The following is a 12,331-nucleotide window of genomic DNA, read 5'->3' on the forward strand; positions in this document are numbered from 1 at the left end:
AAATAAAAATAAGCCCAAAAGCAGAAACGGACCATCGTACACTAAAATTACGACCCAAATCACTCCATTCCAATGCCGCAAAATAAAGACAGCTAAACCCTTCCAGTAAAATAAATACAACGACCTGAATAGCAGTACAACTCTTCCGGAAAAATAAATTAAAACAAAATAAATAGCAGAAACGGACCATCGCACACTAAAACTACGGACCCAAATGACTCCATTCCAATGCTCGCAAGACTCGCAGATTACAGCAGGTGTGATAGTGTAATGTCAGCACGTAATTGTGATCTCAGCTCATCCTGCTATCCTTACACGCTTGGAATATAATGTGTCATTTATTTCAAATTAATAAGAGCACAAGTTACAACTAAAGAAACTGCCTGCAGCATTGAGCCCATATACACTATAAGACGAGCATATTTTCAAATACAAATGCTGAGTTTTAAGCACGACGGCGTGCTTGTCTACAAAATCAGGAATTTTCACGCTCGCTGCTAACATCAGCTGCGATAGTAATTACTACCCAAATCACTCCATTCCAATGCTCGCAAAACTCGCAGATTACATCAGATGTGATAGTATAATGTCAGCACGTAATTGTTATCTCAGCTCATCCTGCTATCCTTACACACTTGGAATATAATGTGTCATTTATTTCAAATTAATAAGGGCAGAAGTTACAACTAAAAAAACTGCCTGCAGCACTGAGCCCATATACACTATAAGACGAGCATATTTTCAAATACAAATGCTGAGTTTTAAGTACGACGGCGTGCTTGTCTACAAAATCAGGAATTTTCACGCTCGCTGCTAACATCAGCTGCGATAGTAATTACGAGCCAAATCACTCCAATCCAATGCCGCAAAATAAAGACAGCTAAACCCTTCTAGTAAAATAAATACAACGACCTAAATAGCAGTACAACTCTTCCGGAAAAATAAATTAAAACAAAATAAATAGCAGAAATGGACCATCGTACACTAAAACTACGGACCCAAATCACTCCATTCCAATGCTCGCAAGACTCCAAGATTACATCAGGTGTGATAATGTAATGTCAGCACGTATTTGTTATCTTAGCTCATCCTGCTATCCTTACACACTTGGAATATAATGTGACATTTAATAAGAGCAGAAGTTACAACTAAAAACACTGCCTGCAGCACTGAGCACATATACACTATAAGATGAGCATATTTTCAAATACAAATGCTGAGTTTTAAGCATGACGGCGTGCTTGTCTACAAAATCAGGAAATTTCACGCTCGCTGCTAACATCAGCTGCAATAGTAATTACGACCCAAATCACTCCATTCCAATGCTCGCAAAACTCCCAGATTACATCAGGTGTGATAGTATAATGTCAGCACGTAATTGTTATCTCAGCTCATCCTGCTATCCTTACACACTTGGAATATAATGTGACATTTATTGAGAATTAATAAGGGCACAAGTTACAACTAAAAAAGCTGCCTGCAGCAGTGAGCCCATATACACTATAAGACGAGCATATTTTCGAATACAAATGCTGAGTTTTAAGCACGACGGCGTGCTTCTCTACAAAATCAGGAATTTTCACACTCGCTGCTAACATCAGCTGCGATAGTAATTACGAGCCAAATCACTCCATTCCAATGCCGCAAAATGAAGACAGCTAAACCCTTCTAGTAAAATAAATACAACGACCTAAATAGCAGTACAACTCTTCCGAAAAAATAAATTAAAACAAAATAAATAGCAGAAATGGACCATCGTACACTAAAACTACGGACCCAAATCACTCCATTCCAATGCTCGCAAAACTCCAAGATTACATCAGGTGTGATAGTGTAATGTCAGCACGTATTTGTTATCTTAGCTCATCCTGCTATGCTTACACACTTGGAGTATAATGTGACATTTATTCAGAATTAATACGGGCAGAAGTTAGAACTAAAAAAACTGCCTGCAGCACTGAGCCCATATACACTATAAGACGAGCATATTCCCAAATACAAATGCTGAGTTTTAAGCACGACGCCGTGCTTGTCTACAAAATCAGGAATTTTCACGCTCGCCGCTAACATCAGCTGCGATAGTAATTCTGACCCAAATCACTCCATCCCAATGCTCGCAAAACTCGCAGATTACATCAGGTGTGATAGTATAATGTCAGCACGTAATTGTTATCTCAGCTCATCCTGCTATCCTTACACACTTGGAATATAATGTGACATTTATTGAGAATTAATAAGGGCACAAGTTACAACTAAAAAAACTGCCTGCAGCAGTGAGCCCATATACACTATAAGACGAGCATATTTTCAAATACAAATGCTGAGTTTTAAGCACGACGGCGTGCTTCTCTACAAAATCAGGAATTTTCACGCTCGCTGCTAACATCAGCTGCGATAGTAATTACGAGCCAAATCACTCCATTCCAATGCCGCAAAATGAAGACAGCTAAACCCTTCTAGTAAAATAAATACAACGACCTAAATAGCAGTACAACTCTTCCGGAAAAATAAATTAAAACAAAATAAATAGCAGAAATGGACCATCGTACACTAAAACTACGGACCCAAATCACTCCATTCCAATGCTCTCAAAACTCCAAGATTACATCAGGTGTGATAGTGTAATGTCAGCACGTACTTGTTATCTTAGCTCATCCTGCTATACTTACACACTTGGAATATAATGTGACATTTATTCAGAATTAATACGGGCAGAAGTTACAACTAAAAAAACTGCCTGCAGCACTGAGCCCATATACACTATAAGACGAGCATATTCCCAAATACAAATGCTGAGTTTTAAGCACGACGCCGTGCTTGTCTACAAAATCAGGAATTTTCACGCTCGCTGCTAACATCAGCTGCAATAGTAATTACGACCCAAATCACTCCATTCCAATGCTCGCAAAACTCCCAGATTACATCAGGTGTGATAGTATAATGTCAGCACGTAATTGTTATCTCAGCTCATCCTGCTATCCTTACACACTTGGAATATAATGTGACATTTATTGAGAATTAATAAGGGCACAAGTTACAACTAAAAAAACTGCCTGCAGCAGTGAGCCCATATACACTATAAGACGAGCATATTTTCAAATACAAATGCTGAGTTTTAAGCACGACGGCGTGCTTCTCTACAAAATCAGGAATTTTCACGCTCGCTGCTAACATCAGCTGCGATAGTAATTACGAGCCAAATCACTCCATTCCAATGCCGCAAAATGAAGACAGCTAAACCCTTCTAGTAAAATAAATACAACGACCTAAATAGCAGTACAACTCTTCCGGAAAAATAAATTAAAACAAAATAAATAGCAGAAATGGACCATCGTACACTAAAACTACGGACCCAAATCACTCCATTCCAATGCTCGCAAAACTCCAAGATTACATCAGGTGTGATAGTGTAATGTCAGCACGTACTTGTTATCTTAGCTCATCCTGCTATACTTACACACTTGGAATATAATGTGACATTTATTCAGAATTAATACGGGCAGAAGTTACAACTAAAAAAACTGCCTGCAGCACTGAGCCCATATACACTATAAGACGAGCATATTCCCAAATACAAATGCTGAGTTTTAAGCACGACGCCGTGCTTGTCTACAAAATCAGGAATTTTCACGCTCGCTGCTAACATCAGCTGCGATAGTAATTCTGACCCAAATCACTCCATTCCAATGCACGCAAAAATCGCAGATTACATCAGGTGTGATAGTATAATGTCAGCACGTAATTGTTATCTCAGCTCATCCTGCTATCCTTACACACTTGGAATATAATGTGACATTTATTGAGAATTAATAAGGGCAGAAGTTACAACTAAAAAAACTGCCTGCAGCACTGAGCCCATATACACTATAAGACGAGCATATTTGCAAATACAAATGCTGAGTTTTAAGCACGACGCCGTGCTTGTCTACAAAATCAGGAATTTTCACGCTCGTTGCTAACATCAGCTGCGATAGTAATTACGACCCAAATCACTCCATTCCAATGCTCGCAAAACTCGCAGATTACATCAGGTGTGATAGTATAATGTCAGCACGTAATTGTTATCTCAGCTCATCCTGCTATCCTTACACACTTGGAATATAATGTGACATTTATTGAGAATTAATAAGGGCACAAGTTACAACTAAAAAAACTGCCTGCAGCAGTGAGCACATATACACAATAAGACGAGCATATTTTCAAATACAAATGCTGAGTTTTAAGCACAACGGCGTGCTTGTCTACAAAATCAGGAATTTTCACGCTCGCTGCTAACATCAGCTGCGATAGTAATTACGAGCCAAATCACTCCATTCCAATGCTCGCAAAACTGGCAGATTACAGCAGGTGTGATAGTATAATGTCAGCACGTAATTGTTATCTCAGCTCATCCTGCTATCCTTACACACTCGGAATATAATGTGACATTTATTGTGAATTAATAAGGGCAGAAGTTACAACTAAAAAAAATGCCTGCAGCACTGAGCCCATATACACTATAAAACAAGCATAGTTTCAAATACAAATGTTTAGTTTTATGCACGACGGCGTGCTTGTCTACAAAATGATGAATTTTCACGCTCACTGCTAACATCAGCTGCGATAGTATAGTTACAGCACGAAATTGTAACATGAAATCATCCTGCCGTCTTTACATACTTAGAACATGGGATGAGATTCGAGAGGGATTAATAAAGTTAGAGCTTGCAAGTATAAAACACCCGAAAACAGTGAGCCCATGTGGTTACAACAACAAAACAGCACCAAAGGCTAAACTGATGTTCCTTATAACACGAGCACAGTTGTAAATAAGAAACGTTTGTTTTGGGCAAATGTATACCATTTTACACATCAACACGCTTCACGCTCGCTGCTGATATCAAGTATGATCGTATATTTACGGGACTTCATTCACACATCAAATCATCCTGCTATCCTTACGAAGTCAGTACATGGTGTGCCATTTGCTATATATTCATAAAGGCACAAGGGACAATTATAAAAGAGCCTGAAGCATTGCGCCCATGTACACTATTATTCAAGGGTTTCCTACCCGCATCCACGCTACGCGCACACAGCCACTTCGCAGTGCCCTTCAATTGGGAATAATGTGTGAAAAGGGTAAAAAAATCGGAAGACAGAAAGTCTGGTATGGTGTGAAGCGTCAACTTGTTTGTGACAGCTGAGAACCGAAACCAGGCCAAGATAATGAAGTACATTAAAATGGGCAGTATAGATTGTAATCTCTTCGTTCCCAGCCTCAAAAAGATGCAAATGAAGACACAGAGTGATGCGAAAGGTCTTTTCCATTCCAATGCCACAAAGTAAAGACAGCCAAACTCCCGGGAAAATAAATCAAAACGCGCTAAATAGCAATGCAACTCTCCCGGGAAAATAAATAAACATAAGCAAAAAAGCAGAAAAAGGAACATCGTACACTAAAATTACGAGCCAAATCACTCCATTCCAATGCAGCAAAATAACACAGCTAAACCCTTCTAGTTACATAAGTAAAACGCGCTAAATAACAGTGTAATTGTTCTGAAAAAAAAAATGAAAACAAAATAAATAGCAGAAACGGACCATCGTACACTAAAAGTACGGAACCAATTCACTCCATTCCAATGCCTCAAAGAAAACACAGCTAATAAAACACGCTATGGACCCAATTCAAAGTAAACACAGCTATAATAATAAAACACGCTACTGACCCAATTCACTTCATTCCAATGCCTCAAACTAAACACAGCTAAACTCTTTCAGCAATAGCCACGAAAAGAAACAAAAGAGTTCCAACTGAAACACTTCATGCCACATAAAGCATGTTTACTGTAGTTAGGCGGTGCTGCGTGGGCGTTCTTAAAAAAGTAAAGGCTGATCGACAAAGGGCATTAGCCTGTCAGAAACCAACACACTAAAACAGACAAGCTCAGGAACCAATTACTGACAAAGAGCTGCAGTAGGCGGAGATTCAACACATTTACAAATTACTTAATGCCTCGGAGAGGCAGCGCATGCGCTGCCCTATGCGAGACCTAAAAACCTTTCAAGTTCATGTTGTTATTTTGCGGTTGGTTAGTAATATCACTACGCATCAATGTGTCCCTGAGATTACGTCCCTTGTGGTAGGTTATTTTGGGTCTGGTCGGGATAGACTTTCCTATAATGGGGTATATATATATATATTTGTACATTTTTATATAATTTTAAAATTATAAAATAAATTAAAATTAATAGTTTATTGATTGTTTTAAAGTAAATATATATATATATTAATTATTTTATATATATGTGTGTTTAACTTTTTAAATTAAGTTTATTTGTTAAAAAGTATATCAAATCAAAATATTTTTTTTAATTAGTTTTAATATTTAATATATTTAATATGTATTATTTTATTTCATATATATAAAAAACGATATTTTGAACAACTATATTTTTGACATTGATCTTTTTTTCCCCAAATATTGTTGTAGTTACCATTATAAATATAGGATGTTGATATTTTTGACATCGATATTTATAACTTGATATTGTGGTATGGGGATATTTTAGGTGCTGATATTCTGTCAATGAACCTGCTAACTACCAGAAGAAACTCACATATGACGTTGGAACAGGAATGCCCATAGTCACAGTTATGTATGTATCACAAAGTCAACGCATGAGTCCACCACAACACACAACAAAACTTACCAGGGCAACAGATCTCCAATGTACTCACAAAAGTATGTCCACAGAGACATATTCACTGGCATCATGCCCGCACCTACATGCATCTGTTACACACGCTAAATTCTAAGATCTGAAACGCATACAAAGACCACTACATCTCATGTCATAGGAAGTCACATTGCAGGAAGTGACATCATTCATCCATATTACCTTGCCATTTCACAAACGCTCTAGAAGAAGTACATGGCTTACTCCAGATAGCTGCCAAAGAAAATACAACATGTATAAATCACACAGGAAAGTGAAGTCAAAATCAATAGCTGATCTACCAAGTAGGAAGACAATACATCCACCCACTCAGATGGATAGCATAGGCCTAGCTTATTTACTATCTCACACCTCACTTTACCCGACGCACAAATTGTTGACAGATCAATACTTGTCTACAAACAGCAAATTGACTACTACAATCCAACCTGGACTTCCACTCCCCCATCAGACCAATCACATAGTGTCACATCCTGTGTCATGATGAGTACACCAGTGTCAGAACAGGACATCATAGGGAGACTGTTAGAAGGTGGCCTCAGAGGAGCCCGGAGGGGGCCCTGACTATCCTGAGACCAACCCTCGAGGTATCGTAGCCGGGCACTGGCGGGAGACTCCTCAGAGGAGGAATCTCGTATCTAGGATCGTACACTCGGCACCCCATGACAAAGAGACGCCACACCGTGAGTTCTTAAGAACAAATCTTGATCAAATCGGAGTCGTAGGATCTTTATGATCAGCAAGGCAAATATATACAAGTAGAGCACGGGCTCACAGAGTCTCGGAGGGGGGTAGGAGGTAGCGGGACAGTCTTTGGGGATATGGATCAAATGCAGGGGCGTACCCAGCGCACAGCTCACAATCCTCGAGCTGGGCGATACGCTTGTCGTCGTCGGGGTCCGGCGGGACCAGGAGAGTCTGTGGGAGCCACGAGTCACTCAGCAGGGCTCAAGCACAAGTTCGGAGGTCTTACGATCTTTCGGGGAGCCGCGAGTCACTCAGCAGGGCTCAAGCACAAGTTCGGAGGTCTTACGATCTTCAGGGAGCCGCGAGTCACTCAGCAGGGCTCAAACACAAGTTCAAAGGTCTTACGATCTTCAGGGAGCCGCGAGTCACTCAGCAGGGCTCAAGCACAAGTTCGGAGGTCTTACGATCTTCAGGGAGCCGCGAGTCACTCAGCAGGGTTCAGGTGTTTCCAAAGGCGAATCTGCCGGATAGTCCCAGAGCACCCCTTGTTATAGGTCGACCCCTCTTTGATGTCCGGAGTCTGTGCAGGCAGGGGTCTTGTCACCTGGGGGCTGCTTGTCGGGGTTTCCTGCCATTGTCTTTTGATCCTTTCAGGGCCGGGTCGGGAGGAGCCCCAGACACCCAGCAGGCGTGAAGCCAGCCCTCGGGGAGGCCGGAGGGCCGATCGAAACCCACCTTCCCAGGGGAGCTCAGAGGTGCGATGGACACTGCTCCTCCCTCTCTTATCCCAATGGGAGCGCGATGTCCTCCAGCCGGAGAGGCGCCTCTAGGCCAGGGTCGCGCTGGGGCCGGGCGGCCATCATGGTGCATGAAGTGGGCACGCGGGCCCGGTGTGGCCGAAAGGAGGAAGGCCACGGACGGGGAAGTCCGGGTCGGGTGTGTGTGTGTTCTGGTGGGAAGGATCGGCTAGACCGTGTGCTCGGGGGCTGCATGAGGTGCATGGGTCAGGATAGATGGTGCGTGGACAGGGATGGCCATGCCACGAGGCCGGGTCTAACAGAGACGCAACCAGAATGGGATGACGGATAGGTCAGGAAGAACAACATGGAATGGACCCAGCACATATCCAGAGCAAGACTCAGATAGATTAATCCCTTACATACAATCACAAACATGCACACAGGTCAGATAGCACGCAAAACGCAAACAAATACATAAAGGACACAACTATCTTGGGGCACACTAAGCTTTGTTAGGCCAGGCCGACACGCCGCTGGTGGACACGTGCCATTCAACCACCACTGTTCACTCAGGCCAGCCAGCAGGGCACTGTTGTGTTTTAGCATTGTATAGTGAAGAAATTGCCACATGGATTGTGGGTCTCTTCAATCACTCAAGGTGGCCCAAGGAGATACAGTCACCTGTGTCCAAGTAAAAGCTCATAGGCATCATCGAGACTGGTCGAGTGGCTGTCCAACACATGAATGGTCAACGAGGCAGTGTGAAGAATCCCTCTGAGGATTTCTTGTACCAGCCAACGGGGTGTTGATGACTGCACGCGCTGCCAGATCAAGTTCAGGTAGCTTCAATCCAGTCATAAATCAGAAAACTTCTACCATGCGTTCAGACTAGGGGAATGTATAAGCCATAACAATACACTGTGAACAATTCATGGATGGTTGCCTGACAACTGTGCATCTGTGGAAGGTGATCCACATTCAGCAACATATGCTGGTTTGTTGACAAGCAACAGAGGAGGCAGGACACAATTTGCCCTGACTTATCCCACTCTGTGTACATCACAGCTTGTCAAGGGGCAAAGTAAAAGCAAGCCAGTTGCTCAATCACATTGGTGTGGTGTGTTTGGGCATCCATCAGCATGACTAACTGCCTGCAACTGAACTGCAGTCTATTGATGACATAGTGATGCCTCTGTATACAGTGAAGCCCTGGGTAAATTGGCCCAGACAACATACAAATCCCCAGACACAGCCACACAGTAATGTTGTCAGTGATTGCCACTCAAACAACCAAGAACTGGTTGTGTCCCAGTCGTCAGTAAATTATTTGGAGACCAAATCCAGCAGGAATGTGAAAAATGCATGGGCCAACAACAATCTAGGTTACACTCACCTTGTGTGGACTGGGGGCGCAGCACACGACACCCAATCAGTTTATGTCTAGGGTCATCTTCTGAGAATGTCATTCACACCAATTCATCATCCTCGGGCTGTAGTGTCTGTTGCTAAAAAAACTCCATTCTGAATGTGCAGATTGTGTACTGCAGAGTAGTACGAGTACTCATGGGTCTCGGGATGAACGTTCCACTGACATTGTTGGAGGGACCACTAAACAGCACATTGTGTGAGCTGAGCCGTCACCATTGTTGAGGATGCCGGGGGGTAGGGCTTAACTTGTGGTTCTTGGACACAATTGATACAGACATCCTCACGCCAGGGGACATGGGTACACCTTGTGAGGATGAGGGCTATGTGCAAGCTGAAGCTTGCTCTGTCCACATTTTGTTATGAGACACTGCACCCTTGATATTTTAAAACATCAAGGAGACCCTCTACAAAGACATATTGCCCTCTGGCTCTGTGTCACTTTTCAATGTGGCAAATGGGACCTCATATGGACCCACACAAGGGCTACACTTGCCAGACCAGATTACATGCGGAAAAATACATAGACAATGAAAACACTTATGGAACTGGGTATAATGTTCCGGTGTCATATTTGTGTATGGTGACAGTGCACTGTAGTTACATCAGCACAACCAGAGATATCATTACAATGAGTCCATCTCCCTTGGTGTCCCCATACCTCTGACATTCAAACTCTGAATGACATTAGTACACATGTGTGTGTAGTCTCCTGAGAAGTGTGGGGATGCGGTTCAGGAGTAGTCTGACTCCAGGTGGCCCAACAATAGAAATCCTTGACTTTTCAAATGGGAGGGGGGCAATAGCCCTCTAAGCAAAGGACTGCCATTCAAAGTGTCTGCATCATGACAGTATAATATAAGCAATCTCCACCTCCATCCCAGGGCAGTATCCAGGATGAAGAATGATTAATCAGTGACAACATCAACCTACAAAGGGTAACTCGCCACTCATGCCCACACACAACTCAGACAAGACAAGGCTAGGTGGAGGCAAATTGTCCTGTGAGGACAATAGTTTTTGCATATGTCACTGTACTCAAAGTGACCATTCCAACATTCAGTCATGAACATTCAGTGGCAGACAGCAAACTCCAACAAACACATACTACATCCTCACATTTCATGAGCCAATTGTTTTTTCCTACTTCTGAGGAAATATTAATTTTATGATTAGATTATGTCCCCTATCTTAGACCCCAACGGCTCCATGTACATGCTACAAGTACATGTATGTTCCCTCCAGTTCCAGTTATGAAGACGCAAATACATGTGCGTCCACCGTCAACATGTCCTCTTTCAGATCCGCCATGAATGAGTCGGATATTCCGTTCCTAAATATGAAAGGCCACCGACTTTATGTGGTTCACTTTCCACGTTTTACAGTTCAGGCGAGTAGGCCCTGAATTCTGCCATCAAGCCTTTTCCTGCCTTCTGCCTCTGAAAGCTCCAGTTCGAGCCCGCATCTGTATCCATGAACTTTGTCCTACTCCCTGCGCGACTAACGGTGCCTGATCCGGCCTGTTGCCTGCCAAAAACTGTATTTCACCTTCAAGATTATCTGCTCCGCTCCTCATCCGATGCATTCCTGTCTAGTAAGTTTAGGTAAACATTCTTCCAGCTACCGAGCAAAGGGCCAGGCCTCACTGTCCTCATGCAAGTAATTCATAGCCCCTGTTACCATGGAGGATTCCTGCCCCCTCGCATCTCATGTAGACACTTAGACGCTTGTACACGCACTAACAGTCAGTATAGAATAGATTCCGTCCGAGAGACCTTTCCTTTTGGATAATACAGTTCTTTAAACATAAGATATTAGATATGATTTGGGATTAGGTTGACATGACCCCCCAGACTTCTGTCTCCACATGTAGAGCTAAATGTCAAGTCCCCTTCACCCTCTAGTTGCACGTCAATCACACGTCATGCGGCTGCGCACGCATCTCTGCCAAGTATTTCTGCTGACATTGCAGGATTCTCTTATGGATCCACCCACCTGTGGCATCATGTTTAATGACGTTTCTAGTCTACGCCTATGTTTACGCCTTTTTACATTACGTATGTGTATTATTATCTATATTATCAACTGTTACGCCTCCTGCATCTGTCTTAATGTAATGCTTCTCATATAAATATCTTTACTTGTCAATAATGTATTGCCTTCCCTTCCTGAACCCTCGTGGTGATGGAATTTGATGCCTATGGTTCGAACCATAATTCCTTGTAAGGAATAAAGCCTTTCAGAACCTCTAATACCACGGATTCTGCCTCTTATTTTTACTGAGTTATTCTTACTAGACTTTACCGCATGAAAAATAGTACAGGTAATTAAATATTTACCACATAAATTGGCGCCCGAACAGGGACACTTTCTCATCTCACGCGCCGGAGGTGCGTTGCAGGCCCGGTCTCCTGCCACAGCCGGACGGACAACAACGCGTACCCGCAGGATTTCCTGTATCTCCCTCCGGCCAAGCGGGGGTGACTGAGGCTGCGATCAACACCCAGACGAGGCGGTGAGAAGTGAGAAGTATCCCGACCAGAGCCTAGCTGAGAGAGCAAGATCCGAGGTATACAGAGGCCCACCAGGTTCCGAAGTTCCGAGTCAAGTCGAGTCCAGTCCGGTCCAGTTCAGTTCAGTTCCGAGGCCTTCCGTTCCGTGCTACCCAGTGAGTACCGTTGCTGGGGAGGCAGTTAGACGTGCACATTAATTTGTGCCGGTCCTGACGGGTTTGGGTACACAGATCCGGTCTGCAC

The sequence above is a fragment of the Triturus cristatus genome, chromosome 7, assembly GCF_964204655.1.
Source record: "Triturus cristatus chromosome 7, aTriCri1.1, whole genome shotgun sequence".
NCBI classification, from domain to species: domain Eukaryota; kingdom Metazoa; phylum Chordata; class Amphibia; order Caudata; family Salamandridae; genus Triturus; species Triturus cristatus.